The following is a 23,261-nucleotide window of genomic DNA, read 5'->3' as shown; positions in this document are numbered from 1 at the left end:
GTGAATCAGTATCTAACCAGTTTATCCTCTTACTTGACTTAAAACATGAAAAGCATATTAAAAATCTGTCTCGGTAAACCAAAAATAATGTAGTAAACAAGAATAACAACAACCAATTGAGAAGCACACCATAACATAGTATTTTAACAAGGAAACTTGGCGTGGGAAAAACCTCAGTGGGATTTGTGACCCATAATATTCTCTTACTCGCCAGTAAGGGAATATTACTCTTACAATAGGAACCTGCACATGCAGGAAGGCCAAGTGCCTAGAGCTCACTACTCAATTACAAAAGAAGTCACACTGACCTACAAAATTGGATTATACTAATCCAATGTCTTGTACTGCTTCAGATCAACATCTGCTATGCTAGATTCAGTACCGGTTTAAGCTCCGCTACAACATAAACCCTTAACCAATATTTTGTATATTAGGTCTGCTTATTTCACATCCTATATCACACTTCCTATTACAAAATGATCTCATACATATATGAGTCATATTACAACTCACCATGTCGACTTACAATGATTTTACAATTAATTACAAAATACATTTTAAATGAAATTGAAGTCAACCAAGGTGCCGGTATCCTTCCTTTCACTGCTGGTGTTATGTGTGCCGGTGTAGAGTTTGTTTGTCGATGTCAGTGCCAGTATCATATGATTGCAAGGTTGCCATCAATGACAAAACCTTCGATCACCTACAATTTCTCATTGGAGTGTGCATTTGCCAACAATCTCCCCCTTTGGCATTGATGGCAACACTCATGAGAAAAATTGTATGCTCAAAAAATGTAAGCACCCCTGAAGCAGATGAAGTCCCTTCCTTCTGACCATTTTTCTCATCCCACTACTCCCCCTTTGACATCAATGACCAAGGTTGTCATTCACTGTCAGTGGATCCCTACCTGGATTGTTGTAACCGGTGGGTTACAATCTGAAAGATATCTATCAAAACTAAATTTATGCCATTGCTGAATGTTTTTCAATCTTTTATTGCCTCTTATGTTCTCTGCACTATATCGGTGAGTATGTGCATTTTCTCTTACGGTGTCTTCAGTCTAGGAACTAGAGCTTCAGATATTTCTTTTCTCAAGGAAATAAGATACTCTAGTCTTGGACTAAGTCTGCATTTCAAGTCAGTTGCCTTATCCTTTATTCCCTGTTTATCATTTTCTAGTTTCTTGATTTTCTCTTCCTGTTTTGCAATCTTCTTTTCTAACTCCAAAAATAAATCTGATGTTCCAATCAGATTGTCAGCAATATTATTTATCTTTTCTTGTGCTTTGTTGATCTCCTTGTCAAGATCCTCTGTTAGGACATTCATTTTGCAAGTATCCCTGTACAGTTTCTTGAAGTCATAGATTATTTCTCCAAGTTCTGGTAAAAGGGTGTCCATTTCTTCCTTGTTCTCCTTTACAATATCCTCAAATAATTTCTCTTTTTCCTTTATCATTCTCTCCTTAAATGTATGCTCATTTATTTGATCAATAGTTAGTAGGTTGTCGGTGATGAAATTAGACAATGTGTCTAGTTGACCTAAAGAATCTTTATTCTCAACATTGTATTTTGGTGCTATCAATTTAAGAATTGGTATTGTATCATCAATAGCCTTATAGGCTTGTGCATTGCATTCTGTGATCTTCTTTGTTGAATCTAACAAGACCTATGTTACATATGTAGGTTTGAATTCTACCATAGCTATACTAGATGTTTGTCCAACAATCTTTACAATAGCCATGCTACCAGTTGTGGTTATTACCTTGCTTGATTCAACCTCTAGTAGGTCTGTCTATGTTTTCATTTTTACAAACAATGGTTTATGCTTTTTAGTTTGGGTTAGTGGCTCTATCTATGTCTGAACCTGTGCTTGAACCTATGCTGGTTTTGGTTTCTTTGTGTCTTAGAGGGTTTATGAGATGTGATCTTGGTCTGTACCTCTGATGTTTCCTTAGCCAGTTCTTCAGATGGTTTATCTATTGTATCTACTGGTTTCTCAATGCTATCCTCTATCGGTTGCTCTGCCAGTGCTCTTTTTTCTATGTTTGTCTTAATCTCTACAGCCGGTGATGCAGTAGTCATATTTTTTCCTTTATCCTCAATGGTTTCTCTATCAACCATAGCATTAATTTCTTGAGTGTCTACATTTATTGTATACAAAATTTTTGATACAAGGTTTGTATCTTCTTTTGGAGTCCCCATACTCTTTGTGGCTAGTTGATTTTTAGTAGTATCTAAAAGAGGTGGGGGCATATTGTTAGTTATTTTCAAGCTTGGTGGTCCACCTACCTTACCCGTTCTTTTATCTTTTTCCTTTTGATATACTTTGATAGTCTTAGGTCTAAGTAATTCTCTCTATTTTTCTTTCTCCACAAAGAAAATATTCCATGCATCATTAGTTTCCTCAGAAACTTCATTTACTCTTCCTACCATTAATGCTACATGTCGTTGAGTAGTAGAAAACATTGTCTGGTTAGCCTCACTGATTAATTTGTCTATTTCATCAGGTGAGTTAACTGGATGCACCGCCAGTAATTTTTGAATCTTAATATTTTTATTCAGTTCAACAATAGCTAATCTTCTAGCTTCTAATCTCCTATACAAGTCATTTGGAATTTCATCAACAATTTCGATTAAGAATTTCTTGTATATATCTAAGTGTAAAATTACACTATTCTCTATGCTTTCCTTATCATCAGCTGATAGTGTATTAGACATTTTATTGATGTTCTTCAACATACCATCCTCTATGATTTCACTAAGAAGTTTGTCTACAGGAGCAATAGTCTATTTCACCTTCTTCTTCTTAGGAGTCATTTCTTTGCCGGAGGCCTTTCTGCCTGATGCTTCTGTCTTGTCCTTTTTAGTGTAGATACCGGTGACGGTTTTCTTTTCCTTTCAACCCTTTTAAATACAACAAGTATATCACTTTCAGAAGAAGTTCCAACAGGTGAAAGATGAGTTTCTAGTTGAGGTGCTTCTAACTCACTTTCATTTATGCCAGTTTGTCTCAAAACATCTTCCTTGATTGCCTTTGCCTGTCGAGTTCCTTTTCTAACAGTTGCTTCAACTTTCTTAACCCTTTTACTAGATTGAATAGTACTTTCAATTATTTCTACACTACCAAATATTTTCTCTTCTGTTTCCTTAGGAGCTTCTAGGAGGGCTTTTGCATAAGTTTCTATGATGTTGTCATCTATTTCATAGCCCATTTCAGTTACCCATATGGTTCTAGGGATAATTGCCTCCATCCAAATTTCATCTTTCTTGATCACAAAATAGATTTCCTTTTGATACTTATCCACAATAGCTTGTGATAGTCTTACTCTAGTCTTCATTCGAGCCTTCAATGCTTGAAAATGCTCATTTATGTTTTTCTCCCTGTTCTCTCCCATATTGTTCAGTAGATCTGATAGTTGTTTTCCTATGGGTATGTCAAAGCCAAACTCTCTAGCACTAATATCGGGTACTTGTTTGGTTATGTACAACATCAAACAAATAAGTAAGTTTTTGAATCTGAATGTTCCTTTCTTATCTCCTTTAATCTTTCCCAAATTGTCTATCAACTCATCTTTAAGCCATTCACATATATATATTCTTGCATTATCATTGACCATATCATAGGCACTCTTGATACATAGGCAAGAAACTCAGTTTAACCTATTTGCATGTGTAGCCTTATAACCTAAGATCATACTGATAAATTTGACATTAATGTCTTTTACATCGTTTACCCTTAAAGACCTTTTATCAAATGTTGCACCAGTTAGGTTTGTCACTGTGTCATTTGAGACCTTCTTTGTTTTGTCCGGTCTGTTACCAATGGAGGGTAACCTTGTTATAGCTTTTATTGCTTCTTTTGTGATTTTATGAATAGAGTCTAACTAGAAAAATTCACCATGTACAAAATTTTGCAATATGTCCAATTTTGTTACAGGCATAACAATTCACATTGTTCTTCTGAATAGCTTTCCCATATCCTATGCTGGTATGTGTTTTGCATTGATTAGATAAGTGTCCAAATCTTCCACAAACATAACATCTTACATTAATTCTACAATTTTTTGTATTATGACTAACTTTGTTGCATTTAGAACATTGACCGGTGGGTGTATTAGTGTTCTGATGATTCCTAGATCTACACTGATTTTCTCTGTGACCATACTTGTTACAGTTAAAGCATTTTCCATTAAATCTGTAAGCAGTAGGTTGTCTTACCGATTTGCTATGATCATGATTGTTTGCAGTACCAGAGCTTTCACCAACTTCAAAGCCAAGGCCATTTGTATCACCATTAGGTTTTTGATTCTTCAGCATGTCACCAAGTTCTTCTGAACATTTCTTGAATTTCTCCTTGTGTTGATTTGCAGCAATTACTTCATTCTCCAAGATTCCTTTCTATCTCATAAGTTCAGTTCTATCATTTTGTGTGTGCATAAGATCTATCTTCAACATTTCATTTTCATGACTGAGTCTTGTGTTTTCATTTCCAGCATCATTTAGTCTTCTAACCAAGTCTTCTTCATTCTTATTTCTATCTTCAATTTCTTTACAAAATCTCATAGTCTTGTACTGCATCTCATTCATTGTTGTACTAATTTCTTGTCTTAGCTTGTTTACCAGATCATTAAGAGTTTCCTTTTCATTTTCCTCATTCTACATTTTTTCAAATAGTTCTCTTCTCTTGTTCCTTGCAGTAGTAAAATTCTCTTGAAGTGCTTGAATAATATCCTGCACAACCTTTAGATCATCTTCAAGTTTGATATTTTTCACCTTTTCTGCATCATAGTTTGTAAGAGTTGTTTCCAATTGCTTTTTCAAGTTTTCCATCTCTATCGGTGACAAGATCTTCCTCAAGCTGTTAGGCTTTTAAAAATAGAGGATTGTTAGGATTTCCAATGATACTAAGAGAGGAGGGGGGGTGAATCAGTATCTAACTGGTTTATACTCTTACTTGACTTAAAACATGAAAAGCATATTAAAACTGTGTACCGGTAAACCAGAAATAATACAGTAAAGAAGAATAACAACAACCACATGAGAAGCACACCATAACACTATATTTTAATGAGGAAACCCAATGTGGGAAAAACCTCGGTGGGATTTGTGACCCACAATATTCACTTACTAGCCAAAAAAGGAATATTACTCTTACAATAGGGGCCTACACATGCAGGAAGGCCAAGTGCCTAGAGCTCACTGCTCAATTACAAAAGAAGCCACACCGACTTACAAAATTATTTATACTAATCCAATGTCTTGTACTACTTCAGATCAACATCTACTATGCTAGATTTAGTACCGGTTTAAGCTCTGCTACAACATAAACCCTTAACCAATATTTCGTATATTAGGTCTTCTTATTTCGCAACCTATATCACACTTCCTATTACAAAATGATCTCACACATATATGACTCATATTACAACTCGCCATGTCAACTTACAATGATTTTACAATTAATTAAAAAATGCATTTTAAACAAAATTCAAGTCAGCCAAGGTGTCAGTATCCTTCCTTTCACTGCCAATGTTCTGTGTGTCGATGTAGAGTCTATCTGTCGGTTCCAGTCCCAGTATCATATGATTGCAAGGTTGCCATCAATGACAAAACCTTCAATCACCTACAATTTCTCATTGGAGTGTGCATTTGCCAAAAAAAAATTCCTTATGTCCATACAGGACTTGATAACCACCTCAAAATTCTATTTATATGCCTCCCTCTTCTTGGTATAGGGTTGGCTTTTGTACTTTCTATCATAATTAATCAAAAGGGAAGCAATTTCCTGGTTTTTCTCATGTTTTGAGCTTCATTTTGTACAACAATCCATACTGGGCTTATCATTTCTATACTATACCTTTTGGGCAGTGATCTTGGTGTATATTCAATGCACTTTATGTAATTTCTTTGCAGGTTGTGCATTTGGAAGTTGGTTTTGTAAAATTGTTTCATTTTCGATCTTTGGCTGCCCAGTCAAGGGTTTTGGCCTCCAAATTGCATCAACTTGTCTAATTCTAGGTTGGGGCTCCCATAGATGGACTTATACAAGCTGTGTTTCTTGTGTACAGTGTAAATAATTCATGTTTTGGCCAGGGTTGTGCAAAAGAAGTGCTTTTGAGTTCATGGTAGGCAAGTTGGAGATGGATTTGGCTAGCAATGTGAACAAAGACTCAAACAAGTTTGTGCTCGAAGGTCAATTGAGTGAAAAAACTTAAGGCAGAGGTTTGCACTAGTTTCCTTGGAGTTTTGGATGTATTTGGAGCTCCAAACAATGTTTATATTACCTTGCAAGTGTGTTGAGTTATAGCTGGCAGCAAGTACCCAGTTTTGAGGAATTTAATATCTTTTGCATCCAAAGTTGATTAATGAACATATTCATGCTTTGAAATCTTGTGGAAAGTGTTGAAAAAGTGTTTTGAGATTGTTACAAACCTTGGTGAATTTTTCCTTGAAGTTCTAACCCTTTCAAAGTCGAGCAAAACAGTGAATTTGATAGTGACAGTGCATTTAACAACCATTTTTCAGTTTGCATAGCAAGTGTTTGATGTAATGTCATGCAGGGCAGAGTTGGGGAAGTGCTCAAAATGATGTGGCAGAGGTTCTTCAATAGTTTTGAATCTTGGTTTAAGGTGTAAGAGAGACTTCCTATTTTGCATGAACAAAACCCTCTCGAAACCCTCCTTTCTTGCCTAAAATTATGGACAGTCATTAAACCACCTTCTCAGGAGCTAAGACCTCAAACATCTTTGATTTTGGACCTTGTAGACACCTTCCAAAATAGGTTCCAAGGTTTTTTTAGCCATCATTTCACTACAAAAGTAGAAATCACTCCAATTAGGCCTCCACGGGCTAGTAGCCTTTTAGCCCTATTTTGACAAAAAAGTGAACCCGATTGCCTATATGATGTTAGAACGTTTGCAAACTCCTGATGGATAGTTGAAATACACAAAATGGCCTAATTCAATCAAAATTGACAGTTAAGGCATCATTTTGGGGTGTGGACCTATGGTGGGGGACTTGAGTAACATTGAGGAAGCAAGCTAGAACAAAGTTGTATAACACACAATAGGGTGGTTGTTTGGGGAGAGGTGTGGGTGTTGAAGTTTGATGTTTCCAAACACTAATTGAACACAAAAGAAAAGGCATATCCTTGGGTCCACTTGACAAATTAAACCAATTTAGGCTTATTGAGTAACTTCTCACTCAATCTCCCTATCATAGTGGTATCAGAGCTTGAGAAAGTTTAAGGTGAAAAAGGAAAACAAATTGACTTAGGATCAATAGAATCCTTAGAAGAAAACATGGTGACTAATGCTGAGTTAGCCAAGAAGAAGAAAATAGAGCACTCAGAGAGAGGTTGGAGTAGCTAGCAACAAAAATAGTTGAAGTTGAAGTTAAGACTAAAGAAGTCAATGATAAGGTTGGAGATAAGGGAAAAATGGTGGCAATAGAAGATGAGGCTCCCATACCTGACCCTATTCTTGAGAAAGAACCATTCATGAAGGATCTGAGAGCCATGAGTGGTATAACCTTAGAGGGAGTGGTTCTTTTTAGTGGAAAGATGGATCCAAATGCTCTTATAGAATGGATTGAAGGCCTGGAAAACCATTTTGAATGTGATGGAATAACTGAAGCACAAAAGGTTAAAGTAACAAAATCAAGGTTGAGAGAGGCAACCTTAACTTGGTGGAAGTTCATCCAAGAGGAAAGGGTGAAAGAAGGTAAGCAACCGATAGCCACCTAGAAAGCAATGGTAACCAAAATTAGAGAAACCTATCTTCCTAAAGACTATAAAATCCAACTACATAGGAAAAGAAAAAACTTGAGACAAAAAGACTTAGATGTCAGTAGCTACATTGAGGAGTTTCAAAAACTATGTATGAGATCCAAGGTAGTAGAGGATGAGAGTATAAAAGTAGAAAGGTATTTGAATGGACTGAGATGTAGCATACAAGAAGAGATGAGTTTGTTTTGTCCACATACAGTTCACAAGTGTTATCAACTAGCACTCAAAGTGGAAGAAAAGAATAAGAAAAAGAAAGAAGAAAGCAACAGAGGCAGAGGTGGGGGTAGAGATGGTAGAGGCCATAGAGGAAGTTTTGGTGGAAGGGGAGATCAAAGGTCCCAAGGAGAATCCAAACTTATTGAGCAAATTGGGGATTCATATAGCAAGAGAAGCTATAGAGGAAGGGGATCTAGCAACCCAGGTAGAAGTAGATCTAGTGGGCTAGAGAGAGGGTCCTACTTCTCCACCATGAAATGCTACAACTGTCAGAAGTTGGGGCACCTTGCCTACAGATGTCTAGAGAAACCCACTTTATCACAAGTAGGTGAAAGAAAAGTGAATTATGTGCAACAAAGTGCAGCAAGCAGCAAAGCTCATGAAGTGAGCTTAACATCAGAAGATGGTGAGAGTTTGATGATGAGAAGAGTCTTGATAAAGGAGCAAATCAAGGAGGAGCCTATTCAAAGAAGGTCATTGTTTAGAATTAAGTGCAAGATCATGGGAAAGGTATGCAAGGTGGTCATTGATCCCGGATCCACAGATAACATAGTTTCAGAAGAAGCGGTGATGAAACTCAAACTAGAAAGAATCCCTCACACACATCCCTATAGAGTCACATGGTTGAATAGGGAGCAACATGTTCTTGTCAATGAACAAAGATGGGTAGAATTCACCATAGGAGGTTATCAAGATAATAACTTATGTGATATTCTTCCAATGGATGCTTGCCATCTACTTCTTGGTAGACCTTGGCAATTTGACAGGAAAGCCATACACAATGGTGAAAAGAACTCCTACTCATTTTAGAAGGATGGTGTACATAAAAAATTCAATCTTTAAATGGAGAGAAAGAGGACAATAGTTCAAATAACCAGAATGTTTTAATAGTGAATGAGAAAGAGCTTTTTAACACACTTGAAGAGGGTAAAGGAGTGGGATTTGCACTCATAGTGACACCTAAGGAAGAAAAGAAGGAGAAGAAGATTGAAATACCACAAGAAGTGCAACAAATACTTGATAACTTTAAAGAAATTAGAAGGGATGGAACACCTACAACCTTACCACCTCCTAGAGCCATTAGCCATCAGATAGACTTCATACCAGGAGCCTCTTTACCAAACAATGTGGCCTATAAGATGACACTTGAATAGAACAATGAAGTTGCAAGACAAGTGCAAGAACTCCTAGATCAAAATCTAATAAGAGAAAGTATAAGTCCTTGTGCAATACGTGCCATTTAAGCACCCAAGAAAGGAGGTACAAGGAGATTATGCATAGATTCAAGAGCCATTAATAGAATCACTATCAGGTATAGATTTCCTATTCCAAGGATTGAGGATTTGATGGATTGTTTGGGAGGTGCAAAGTATTTCACAAAAATTGACGTCAAGAGTGGTTACCACCAAATCAGGATTAAAGAAGGTGATGAATGGAAAACAACCTTCAAAACAAATGAGGGTCTTTATGAGTGGTTAGTTATGCCTTTTGGTCTTTCTAATGCCCCAAGTACATTCATGAGACTCATGAATGAAGTGTTGCATGATTTCATTGGTAAATTTGTAGTGGTGTACTTAGATGACATACTAATATTCTATAAAGCTAAAGAAGAACATTTGAAGCATCTTGAAATTGTTTTGAATAAGTTATATGATGAATAGCTGACAATCAATTTGGAAAAGTGTGATTTTATGAAATAGGAATTGGTTTATCTTGGCTTTGTGATCTCAGGTGGAGATTTGAAAAAGGATAAAACAAAGGTGGAATCCATCACTAATTGGCCTACACCCAAATCAACAAGCAATGTTCAAAGTTTTCATGGTTTAGCACAATTCTACGGGAAGTTCATCAGAGGGTTTAGTGAAATTTGTGCACCAATGCTTGATTCTATAAAAGGTGGAGCTAAGGTAAAGTTTCACTGGATAGATGCAACAAATAAGGGGTTTGAACTTTTGAAAACCAAGGTTGCTTCTCAACTAGTGCTTATACTTCCTAGTTTTGACAAGTTATTTACAATTGAATACGATTCTAGTAATATTGTAGTAGGTGCAGTGTTGAGTCGGGATAATAGACCTGTAGCTCTCTTTAGTGAAAAGTTGAATGATGCTAAAAAGAAGTACTCTTCCTATGATTTGGAAGTCTATGATTGAGTTCAAGAAGTTAGAAAGTGGAGACATTATTTGCTTCCAAAGGAGTTTTTTGTTTATAAAGATAATCAGGCTTTGAGTTTCTTGAATTCACAAGATAAGTTAAATCATAGGCATGTTAAATGGGTTGAGTACTTGCAATCATAAACTTTTACTCTTAAGCACAAGAAAGGGAAATGCAATAAAGTAGTAGATGCTTTGAGTAGAAGGCTTCTAACAGTGCAGGAGGTACATGCTCAAAGTATTGGCATAGAATGCTTCAAAGGAATGTATCCTAATGATAAAGATTTTACAGCCATCTATAAGGTTTTCCAAGCATTTGATAATTCTTTTCATAGTGAATATGCCAATTATACTTTGCAAAATCATTTGTTGTTTAAAGGTGGGCAGCTATGTGTTCCAAAAAGCTTAATGAGGGAGAATATGATTCAAGAAAAGAACAATGGGTGTTGGAGTGGACATTTTGGTCTCAACAAAACATTGGAGTTGGTGCAACGTTTCTATTATTGGCCTAAAATGCAGCGAGATGTTAGAAGGTATGTGGAGAAATGCATGGTTTGTTAGAAATAAAAAGGTAATACTTCTAATGTTGGTCTTTATCACCCTCTTCCAATTCCTACAAGGCCTTGGGAATGTGTTAGCATGGATTTTGTAGTAGGCTTACCTAAGACTCAAGCTAGTTTTGATAGCATTTTTGTGATTGTGGATAGATTTAGTAAAATGGCACACTTTATTCCTTGCAAAACTACACATGATGCTAGTCATATAGCCTATTTGTTTTTCAAGGAAGTGATTAGAATCCATGCTTTACCTTCTAGCATTGTTTCTAATAGAGATGTTAAGTTTCTTGGCCATTTTTGGAAGACATTGTGGAAAAGATTGGGTACTAATATTTCTTTTGGTTTAGCTTATCACCCATAGACTGATGGCCAAACTAAGGTGGTCAATAGGACTCTTGGAAACCTCTTAAGGTATTTGACAAAGGAATATGTCCAAAGTTGAGATCAGCTCATCCATCAGGCATAATTTGCATACAATGATAGTGTTAACAGGTCAACTAGTAAGAGTCCCTTTGAGATTGTTTATGGTATGCACCCAAGGGGTGTCATGGAGTTAAGGGATCTTGGTAGCATGCAGAAAAAGATAGTGCTACAACAGATGACATGGCTCAATCAATGAAGGAAGTTCATGAGCAAGTGAGAAAGACTCTTTAGGATACCTCACAGAAAGTGAAAGCTAGAGTGGATACATCAAAGAGGGATGTTCAATTTTTAGTTGGGGAATTTGTGATGGTACATTTGAACAAGTCTAGATTACAAAAGGGAGTTCCCAACAAGCTCCAAATGAGGTGGATAGGTCCTTGCAAGATATTGGCTAGTTATGGTTCTAATGCATATAAAATTGATTTGCCTATTGATCTTTCTTTGTCTCCTATTTTCAATGTTTCAGATTTGGTGGAATTCAAAGGTTAGATTCCCAAGGAGGATGATAGAGTTTCAGATTTTCACAAGACACTTTCAGACCTATCTTTCCCTCCTCCATCCATTCCTCAAGCTAAAAAGGTGTTGGACTCAAGAGTTTACAAGAGGACTCGCCATCAAGTGTACATGGAGCATCTCATCAAGTGGAAAGATAAACCACTTTTCAAAAGCCACTTGGGTACCTAATTCTAAGTTCTCTAAGTCTGGAATTCCTTCTTCTTTTCTGCCTCAAGGAGTCACATGACTTCTTTGTCTTTGGGAGAGTATGGTGCAGGAGCACCTAGTTTTGCTTCTACTCTCCATTTTTGGTATTTTTCATGCTTAAGTGTCTTGTTAGTTTTGAAATGTTTTCATAGGTTTTTTTTAGTTATTTCATAATTTTTTAATCTCATTTTGTGCTTGAGAGATCAAGTTTTTCTTCTTAGGGCTTGAATTGTCAATTTTGTGCTTCTAGGCCAAATAAGGCTAAAAAGTAAAAAATTGCCTTATAGGCCTAGAAATGCTTTAGAAAGAATTGAAACATGTTTATAAAGTGTTTTTAATCAGTCCTAGGTGGTTTTGGAAGGTTGGTTGTGTTGGGATGCTCAAATTGCCACTTGGAGCAACAAAAGTTGTCATTTTAGACACTTTTTTTGTAAAAAGAAGATAAAAATGCCTTATGTCCATATAGGACTTGATAACCACCTCAAAATTATATTTATATGGTTCCCTCTTCTTGGTATAGGGTTGGATTTTGTACTTTCTATCATAATTAATCAAAAGGGCAGCAATTTTTTGTTTGTTCTCATGTTTTGAGCTTCATTTTGTACAACAGTCCATATTGGGATTATCATTTCCATACTATACCTTTTATGTAGTGATCTTGGTGTATATTCAATGCACTTTATGTAATTTCTTTGTAGGTTGTGCATTTGGAAGTTGGTTTTGTAAAATTGTTTCGTTTTTGCTCTTTGGCTCCCCGGTCAAGGGTTTTGGCCTCCAAAATGCATCAACTTGTCTAATTCTAGGTTTGGGATCCCATTGATGGACTTAGAAAAGTTGTATTTCTCATGTACAATGTAAATAATTCATGTTTTAGCTAGGGTTGTGCAAAAGAAGTTCTTTTGAGTTCATGCGAGGCAAGTTGGAGATGAATTTGGCTAACAATGTGAACAAAGACTCAAACAAGTTTGTGCTCAAAGGTCAATTGAGTGAAAAAATTTAAGGAAAAGGTTTGAACTAGTTTCCTTGGAGTTCTATATGTGTTTGGAGCTCCAAAAAATGTTTATTTCACCTTGCAAGTGTATTGAGTTATAGCTGGCAGCAAGTACCCAGTTTTGGGGAATTTAATGTCTTTTGCATCCAAAGTTGATTAATGAACATATTCATGCTTTGAAATCTTGTGAAAAGTGTTGAAAAAGTTTTTTGAGATTTGTAAAAACCTTGGTGAAGTTTTTCTTGAAGTTCTAACCCTTTCAAAGTGCAGCAAAATAGTGAATTTGACAATGACAATGCATTTAACACCCATTTTTCAGTTTGCATAGCAAGTGTTTGATGTAATGTCATGCAAGAAAGAGTTGGGTAAGTGTTAAAAATTATGTGTTAGAGGTTATTCAATAGTTTTTAATCTTGTTTTAAGGTGTAAGAGAGACTTCCTATGTTGCATGAACAAAACCCTCTCAAAACCCTCCTTTCTTGCCTAAAATTATAGACAGTCATCAAACCACCTTCTCAGGAGCTAAGACCTCAAAAATATTTGAGTTTGGACCTTGTAGAAACCTTCCAAATTAGGTTCCAAGGTTTGTTTATCCATCATTTCACTACACAAGTAGAAATCACTCCAATTAGGTCTGCACGGGCTAGTAGCCTTTTAGCCTTGTTTTGACAAAAAGTGAACTTGATTGCCTATATGATGTTAGAACCTTTGTAAACTCTTGATGGACAATTGAAATACACAAAATGGCCTAATTAAATAAAAATTGATAGTTAAGGCATCAAATTGGGGTGTGGACCTATGGTGGAGGACTTGAGTAACATTGAGGAAGCAAGCTAGAACAAAGTTGTATAACACACAATAGGGTGGTTGTTTGGGGAGAGGTGTGGGTGTTGAAGTTTGATGCTGCCAAATGCTAATTAAACACAAAAGAAAAAGAATTTCCTTGGGTCCACTAGACAAATTAAATTAATTTAGGCTTATTTAGTAACTTCTCACTCAATCTCCCTATCAATATTCATTGGTAGTAGCAAGTTCATCCGTCAAGGTAACAACCCATCTTTCAAGTTCTTGATCATTATTCCTTGATTGTGTCAATTCAAGCTTCAACTAATCATTCTCATAGGTAATCTTGAAGCATTCATCAGCTCTATCCTTCAATTATTGTGCCATATTTTCTTCATTCTTCTTCTAGTCCTCAATCTCCTTAGTCAATCTCATCACAATGGATTGCATCTCATTCTTCAAAGAAGCATTCTCTCTCTCAATCTTGTCAACCTCATCAACTTTATCCTCTAGTATTCCATGATATGATCTTCTTTCTCCTTCAACTTGTCCATTGGTTCCTTCCTCTTTTATCTATAGTTACTGGCCTGATCATTGAGTTCACTAATGAAATCATCATCAGTATTCAAATTCTTCTTCAAGGCAGAGACCTCACTTTTAGCTACATCAAGATCCTCAAGTGGCACATTGAGTTATCTCTGGAAACTAGATTCCATTGAATCAATCTCCCAGATCTTCCTCAAGTGGTTAATCTTCCTTAGAGGAACTAGGCTATGATACCACTTGTTAGAATCAAAGATCATTGAGAGGGGGTGGGGTGAGTCAGTGATCTACCAGAAATTGAAACAATAAACTTATTCTTTATCCACCCATTAACAATGGATAATATATAAGAACATAAACATGCAACAATAAAAACACAAATCCACAACACCAAAATTTTTATGTGGAAACCCAGAAAGGGAAAAACCATGATAGGGCTGGAACCCACAATATTCGTATACTATGGCCAGGAGTACATAAATATTACATATATGGGAATGCACTTGCATTCAGGCTCACTGCCTCGACCTCACTACTCAATAAAGTTTCCCGAAGGGCTACAACCCTCAAGGAAGTCTCATTGACTTACAATTTGTTTAAAATGTGTGAATACAATGAAATGAACTCTTAATCAACATCTGAATATGCAAAGATGAGTTCCGGTTAGGCTCTGAATCTCTGGCTATCTCTGTTCCAGTAAATACTCTATCTCTGTTTCAGTTAGCTACCGGTTGGTTTGAAAGCAAAATGTACACTTGAAACTGTGCTCAATCACACCAAAATGGATCACCACACACGCAACACATTGAAAATTAATTGCCAAAACAATCTTATATATCCGGTCTTACCACAAAAACAATCTCCTTCAAGTCGGCTTCAATAAGTGTAATGTGTAGATCAAGTCAGCTTCAATCATGAACACAGGATAGCACTGGACAAAAATATTATAACCAAATGCTTTGTAAGGTCTTCCATATCATTGAGATCAGAAAAATAATCAACAAAAACACTATAATCACCGAAGATCATTTCAGATCAAAGCATTACTGAAATACCCTATTTTACCCTGTTTCACCGATTAATTGTCTATCAGTTACCTCCATCTTTCGGATCGAATCACCACAAAGAGTTGAAATAAATGATAACCCTAAACAAATAATTGACCACAATAAGTCTCCTAAGTGTCAATTGCCAAAAATAGCCCCCTTTGCAATATGAGCATAGCATGGATCCTCTACCTCACCGATATGGTAGGACTCTTGATCATGAAAGGGGACAATCATTTTCCAGAAATGAATTTCAGCAAAAAAAACCACAACGTGAGGTAATGAATAATTAAATTGTAGAGAAATAATAGTACAATGTAGTCATCTTGATGTTAATTTGACAACTATAAATTATTGTTACCTAATTAATCTAACTTGTTTGAATTGTTATTTTCCTGGAATCTATAGAGTCGAGTAGTACTTCAGAGAGGCTCAATTTTGATGATCCACCACAACTATAGGATTTGATAGAGTTATATACTATTAGTTGTGGACATTTTATATCAATCTTGAGATGGCATATGCCATTGTTTGTAAAAATTGTATTGATTTGACACATGCCATTTTTGTACATTTTATTGAGTTGGAACATATGCTATTTTTGTACAATTTGTTGAGTTGGCAATATGCCACATTTTTGTAAAACTTTTATTCCAAATTTGGATATATATAAAAGGTGATATTCGATCTAGTTTATCTATTGTGTGAATATCTTCATACTTTGAACAATTTATGAACATCTTAAGAATGGTTAAGTTATGAAAAATGTATATTCAAATAAGAATGGTTATGTTTTGAACAACTTATGAACAATGTATATTTAATTATAAAATGTTGAGTTATGAACAATTTAGCATGTTATGGATTAATGATATTTCAATTCAATGGAACTTGTGAAGGACAATTGGTATTTTCTAAATTCCAAGTGTTGAATTTGGTTGCCTTGGGCAACTTCACCAAATTTTATGATTATTGAGATCAAAAGTTGTCAATAATTGTAAATAGTTGACAATAGTTATTGTCAATAGTTGTCAAAACTTGTTAATAGTTGTTATATCCATGAACTATTGGTGTGAGCATGTCAAAGTGGGTATTTTTATGCTAGGCATAGTCCTATTGGCTTCCCAGATCGTTCGAATGTTCACCACCCTATCATCATGACGCCATCCCTTGAATGCCTTGAGTTCAATAAATTGTCAAACTTAAATAGGTTGTTTCTCAAAATCCAAGGCACATACAAATGATTTGTTTGAACCCACAGGGTCATGTGAGGCCCCTCTATAATAACTTATCTCATATTTTGAAGAAAAAAAGCCATTTTTCATAGGGCAACAATTTTTTTGTTGATGCAAATATCGTCAATTGCATGCAATGCAAAGTTGCAAAATAGGGTAAATTTCATTTTTTTCATCATATCCATGAATCATCAATGCAAGAATGTCTAGGTGACCATTTTTTATTCTAGGAATGGTCCTTAGGTTTCTCAAACATTCAACACCCTACCATTGCGGTGCCATCCCTTGAGTGCCTTGAGTTCAAAAAATTGTCAAACTTTGATAGGTTGTTTCTTAGAATCCAGGGCACATATGAATGATCCATTTGAACCTACAGTGTCATGTGAGGCCCCTCTGCAATAACCAATCTCATATTTTGAAGAAACAAAGCCATTTTCTTAGGGAAACAATTTTTTTGTTGATGTAAATATCGTCAATCACATGCAATGCAAAGTTGCAAGATAGGGTAAATTTCATTTCGTTTGTCGTATCCATGAACTGTCATCACAGGCATGTCCATGTAGGTATTTTGATGCTAGGCATGTTCCTGGTTGACTTTCCAGGTTGGCCGAATGTTTAGCGCCCTAACATTGCAGTGCCATTGGACCTTCAGTGCCCTGAGTTCAAAAAAAAATTGAACTTTGATGGGTTATTTCTCATAATCTTGAGCACATACAAATGATTTGTTTGAACCTATAGCTTCATGTGAGGCCCCTCTATAATAACATATCTCAAATTTTGAAGAAACAAATTTATTTTCTTAGGGAAACAATTTTTCTATTGATGCAAATATCATTAGTCGCATGCAATGCAAAGTTGCAAGATAGGGTAAATTTTGCTTCATTTGTCGTATTCATGAAATGCTAGTGCAAGCATTTCCAGGTGACCATTTTTATGCTAGGCATGGTCTTCGTTGGATTACCAGGTCGCATGAACATTCAACGCCCTACCATTGTGACACTATCTCTTAAGCACCATAACATTCAATTTTTCTATTAATGCAAATATCATTAGAAGCATGCAAAATTTACACATTGATAGAAGAATAATGCATGAATTACACATTAACAAAAATAATAATGCATAAATTACACATTGATAAAAAAAAATCGCATGGATTACACATTGACAAAAGTATAATGCATGAATTTCAAGTAGAATCATAGATACAAAATTCATCACAAAATTGTATTGATGCATTTATAATCAATTAGTTATTTATATATATAAAATTTGGCCCCTAAATATGTACAAATTAGCTCATGGCCATCTATATACAAAATTGTGCCTCTAAATAGGTACAAATTAGTTCATGGTCATCTACATATAAAATTTGGCCTCTAAATAGGTACAAATCAACTCATGGCCATCTATATACAAAATTTGGCCTGTAAATACCTGTACAAATCAGCTCATGATCATCTATATACAAAATTTGACCTCTAAATAGGTACAAATCAGCTTGTGGCCATCTATATATAAAATTTGGCTTCAAAATAGGTACAAATCAACTCATGGCCATTTATATACAAAATTTGGCCTCTAAATAGGTACAAATCAGCTCATGACCATCTATATACAAAATTTGGCCTTTAGATAGGTACAAATTAGCTCATGGCCATCTATATCCAAAATTTGGCCTCTAAATAGCTACAAATCAGCTCATGGCCACTTATATACAAAATTCCACCAAGGACATATAAAAAACTTTAAAAATCATTCTACCCTTTTGTAGAATCAATATAATGAATGTTGTGGATCAACTCTAACCCTTATTATATCAAGTATTGACTCATTGTCAGATTCATGAACTTCCCATAAATTTTTATTTAGTAGTCTATCATGATATTAAATCAAATGAATATTCGTTGCAACAAGAAGGTTAGAGTAATGAAGAATATACCCATGTGTTGAATTCCCCGAACAAACAAACATCAGATTTCATCATAAATTACCTTCTAAGTCATATTCCTATTACAACAACAGACCCTATTGGGTACTCAATGTACCCTCTCTATCTATGATCATGGTTGTCAATTTTTTTTGCCTCAATACAACACAAAAATTAATAAGTTTCTTCACTACTTTCATCAGTAATAAATTAGTACCAAAAACAATGTAAAATGAAATAAAATGAGTCAAATTTTCCAATAAGTAATAAGTCACAATACTTGGTTGCACTAAGTCCAAATACATTGTCAATATCCATGGAAACTTTGAACTGGTTCAATTATAGTGCTTTGGGAAGTTGATAAGTATCAATGCGAACTAAAGGTCTATAAGACCATTCATCAACCTACTGACGTGATTCACACTCTTCCCATTAAAAAATCATACATAAAGGAAAAAAAACATACAATCTCTCTAGTATAAATAATTGGTGAACTTGCATCTGAGCTTCTAAATGAGTACAAGTCACTCGATCATGTAAGTGTATAACAATCTATATAGTCTGCAACATAAAATTTACATATCAACCAAAAATATCTAGAAATAGTAGAATTACCTTGATTACCTAGTCCCATTCTTGAGTTTCACCATTGCACAATGGTTGTTGCATCTATTAACTTAGCACCACCTTCATACTTTAGTTCTTCTCTAGAAAGGGAACTTTTTACACATGCACCCGCACCATCATGCTCTCCCTTTCCATGTCTAGCCTCAGTAAAATTCCAAAAAATGTTCTACAAAAATCCTCACATGCATCCTACTCAACCAATATAAAATCCTTGCATTTGATGTGGAATTATCTGACCATATGATGTGTTGGTTGTATCTAATATTCCTTTTCCTTAAAGTCTCATAGTAGAGTTCAAAGCATCTTGCATAAACTCTGTCAAATTACTATGATCATCGCTCAAGTAGAAATGATATTCTCTTACTATCTTTCTATCTTGTTCCATGCTATCATGTGCATGCATGAATTCTTTGTGTACAAAAATAGTAACTTATTAGAGTGGTGATATTGGGATTGCACTTTATTTTTTAGGTTGTAGCATATAATTCTTTACAAAATCTACAATAGAGATGATGGTACTGAGAGGAAATGTATCCTTACATATCTTGAATTTCTCATCCAACCACTACGCTCTATGTGTATGCATTATGTAGTCATAAACTAGTTTCTCCTAAAAAAAAATCATAAACTCTACTACAGGTATATCTTGACTCACCAACTCACATATCTTAAACTCTTTTCCATCTTTAAACCCATATGTGATTGACTTGTATTTTCCATAAGAGACTAGTTTCTTTCCAATTTCATGTGTACTCTATAAATGTCTACATCTTTGCAACTTTTGTAAACTACCACATATAGCACACGAACCTTTCAAACACATCATCTTATAAAAGGTATAACCATCGTCTCTTTGACATAATAAACTTGAAATAAAATCTCTTGATGATTTCAGATGTACTTGTATACCACAATCTTGCAAAACATCGTTAGTGTGTAAAGTACAACATATATGACTATATATATCATAATGCATGGAAAATTCAATATTCATTCTACAAGAAGTAGTGGATGCATGATTTCTTGTAACATAAAAGGGTTTTTTTATTTCAAAAAACCTCTAACTAATTCTTATTTGAGGATAGGTTTGAACGAATTTCTCATAAAATTGTGTTTGAGCCATACTGAAAAAGTGTTTTGGATGTGGCCCATGATTTCTTGATACAATTTGCCTTTTAACAACATCTCTTTAATTAGGTAAAACTCTTATGTTGTCATGCCAAAATTTTTCAATTAATTGACTTAATGCATTGACAACAACCTTGCCTTTCTATGGAAGTCCACCCAAAAATGTCAAAAAAGAATTATTGTTAGGATCCTAAATTTTTTCATGCACCCCTAAGGCATGGTGTAGCATTATTCTACTTATCTTTAATGACTTGTTTTTATTATTAAATGAGACTTTATAGTTTTCTTTCTAGTTATGGTTGATATTGTTGGAAACAAGGCATAAAACTGAGAGAGAGGGGGGGTGAATCACTTTTCTTAAAAAAATTACTCAACTCAAACACAACCAGATTTGATAATTAATAGTGAAAGCATAAATTAAGACCACATCAATAACACACATAACACTAATATTTTTGACGTGGAAAACCCGGTCAAGGGAAAAACCATGGTGGGAACCCACCACTATATTATGATACCCTATTAGAGGTATATGAAATCTTACAATGGGGAAAGCACATGCATTCCGACACACTACCTCGATCTCACTACTCAAAACACATAATAGAGTGGGCTAAAACCATTGGGAAGACTCACTATCTTAGAAAAACATTTGGATTACATCCAGAAGATCATGAATTGATAGAATAGCATCTCCTCATGCACGGTTACAGTTATGGTTAAGCACAAAACACTTAATCTACTCCTTTGCACTCCTTCACACTTCTACTTCACTGCTTCTAAAAGATCAAAGCATTATTTGCACACATAGACACTCTCTCACATGATTATTACATTTATTTATACATATCATCAACCTATATTTCAAGGCCGGCTCAACACACATCATAAATTACAATGCTATAACCATACACGCTACAATAACATATGCAAACCAAAACAATGTTGGCTAAGACATTGTATGGACCTATATCATGACCTCAAACATGAAACACCTCGAAGAATTATGCCTCGATCATCCGCAACATGCTACAAGAATCATGTCAGCCAAGAACATGAAGAACACCACCAGATCAAGGAAAATCATCAATAATGTGCTCAACAATCAATGGGGACCACCAACACAAATAGAACATAACCTAGAAACATCCACAAGAAACATGAATTACCATAGAAACAACCACAATAACACCTATTACTAGAATCTTCATCATCATTATATCGAACTTCAAGAACACCCACTGAATTGACTGACAAATTGAAAAATTCACTTGCAGACCTCAAAATTATGAACCATCTGAATTTAGGACACAGTAGAATGTACCAAACACTCTGCCAAATCTGCAAACCAAAATTTTGCAACATGGAAAAAAATTCATAACACTAATCAATATTGAACAACTAAAAAACCAACCACAATAACAAATCTCATAACTTGATAAAATATCCATGTGAACCACTAAAACTTTAGCAAAATCAACTAGAGATACTTATCTCAAAACCCTTTAATCTGCAACAACTCATTTGCAAGGCACTGGCCAAACCAACTTACATAATCTAACTACAACACTGGAATACATAGAGGAATATGTTGACGACAATGACAACACATCACTCAATCATTCCAAACACATATTTGCACATTATCTCAACAATCTCCCCCTTTAGAATTGATGGAAACATATGATGTAAAAAAAATCAATGACAAAGAAAGAACAACTCTCAACAATCAACAATCTCCGGCCTGAGATTATTACTCAGTTTTTCACATGATTCTCTCCCTCTTTGACATCAATATAGAAACACATTTGCAAACTACAAGACTCACTAAACTGAACATCTCTACCCCAAATTTGAATATCTGAACCACAAAACTGACTACTCCCCCTGAGTAGAAGCCACCACTCATCAATCTAGATCACAAGATGTGACTGTAAAATCCATCGAACTGATGCAAATCTATGCATCTTAGTTTTTATCAGGAGGGGCAATTACCCCTAACTTCTCTCTAAGATACTCAAAAGTATCTTTAGGCAAATGATTCGTGAAGATATCTGTGATTTTTTCCTTTGTAGACACATACTCCAATTTGACTTCCTTCACACTTACTTTTTCTATCAAAGAAATGAATATTGATTAATATATGATTTGTCTTGGAATATAACACCAGATTCTTAGAAATATTGATAACACTTGAATTATCATAGTATATAGTAGTAGGCACATCATAAACAACTCTGATATCCCTTAACATCTACTTCATCCATATTACCTAAGTACAATTGCTAGCAGAAACAATGTATTCAACCTCTGTAGTAGATAAAGAAATAGCATTTTTGCTTCTTACTCATCCATGAAACCAATCTCTTTCCTAAGAAAAATGTACCACCACTAGTACTCTTCTAGTAATCAATATCACCTACCCAATCAACATCTATAAAATCACTCAAAGTAAAATCGTCATCTTTAGGATATCACAAACCAAAATCAATAGTCCCTTTCAAATATTTGAAAATCCTTTTCACAACTACAACATGAGATTCCCTAGGATCAACTTGAAATCTATAAATAAGACACACAACATTCATAATATCCAATTTAGTCCGAGTCAAATAAATAAATCCACCAATCATAGACCTATATCTAGTCTAATTTTCTTTAGGGGATTCATCATCCTTTGTCAACTTACATCTGGTCACCATAGGAGTACCAACTAGCTTTGAGTCATCCAAACCAAACTTCTTCAACAATTCCTTCACATATTTGAACTGAGATATAAAAATATCTTTAACTGACTGAGTAATTTACAATCCCAAAACTAATTTCATCTCACCAATCATATGTTGGGATCCAAGAACACTGAGAGGGGGGGGGGGGGGGGGGGGAGGGGGGTGAATCAATGTTCTGCTAGTAACGCAAGATTTTATCCTTTTATACCATACACATATAAACCGGTAAACAAATAAATATATAACTTGAATAAAATAAATCATCCACATAAATGAACACCATAACACATAGAATTTGTACGTGGAAAACCTCAAAGAGGAAAAACCATGGTGGGATTTGTGACCCACAATATCAGTTCACTGGCCATATGAAAGGATATTAAATATAATGGGGGCCTGCACATGCAGGAAGG

This window comes from Cryptomeria japonica, chromosome 9 (genome assembly GCF_030272615.1).
Source record: "Cryptomeria japonica chromosome 9, Sugi_1.0, whole genome shotgun sequence".
Lineage (NCBI taxonomy): Eukaryota > Viridiplantae > Streptophyta > Pinopsida > Cupressales > Cupressaceae > Cryptomeria > Cryptomeria japonica.
Note: the sequence above shows the minus strand (reverse complement) of the source record.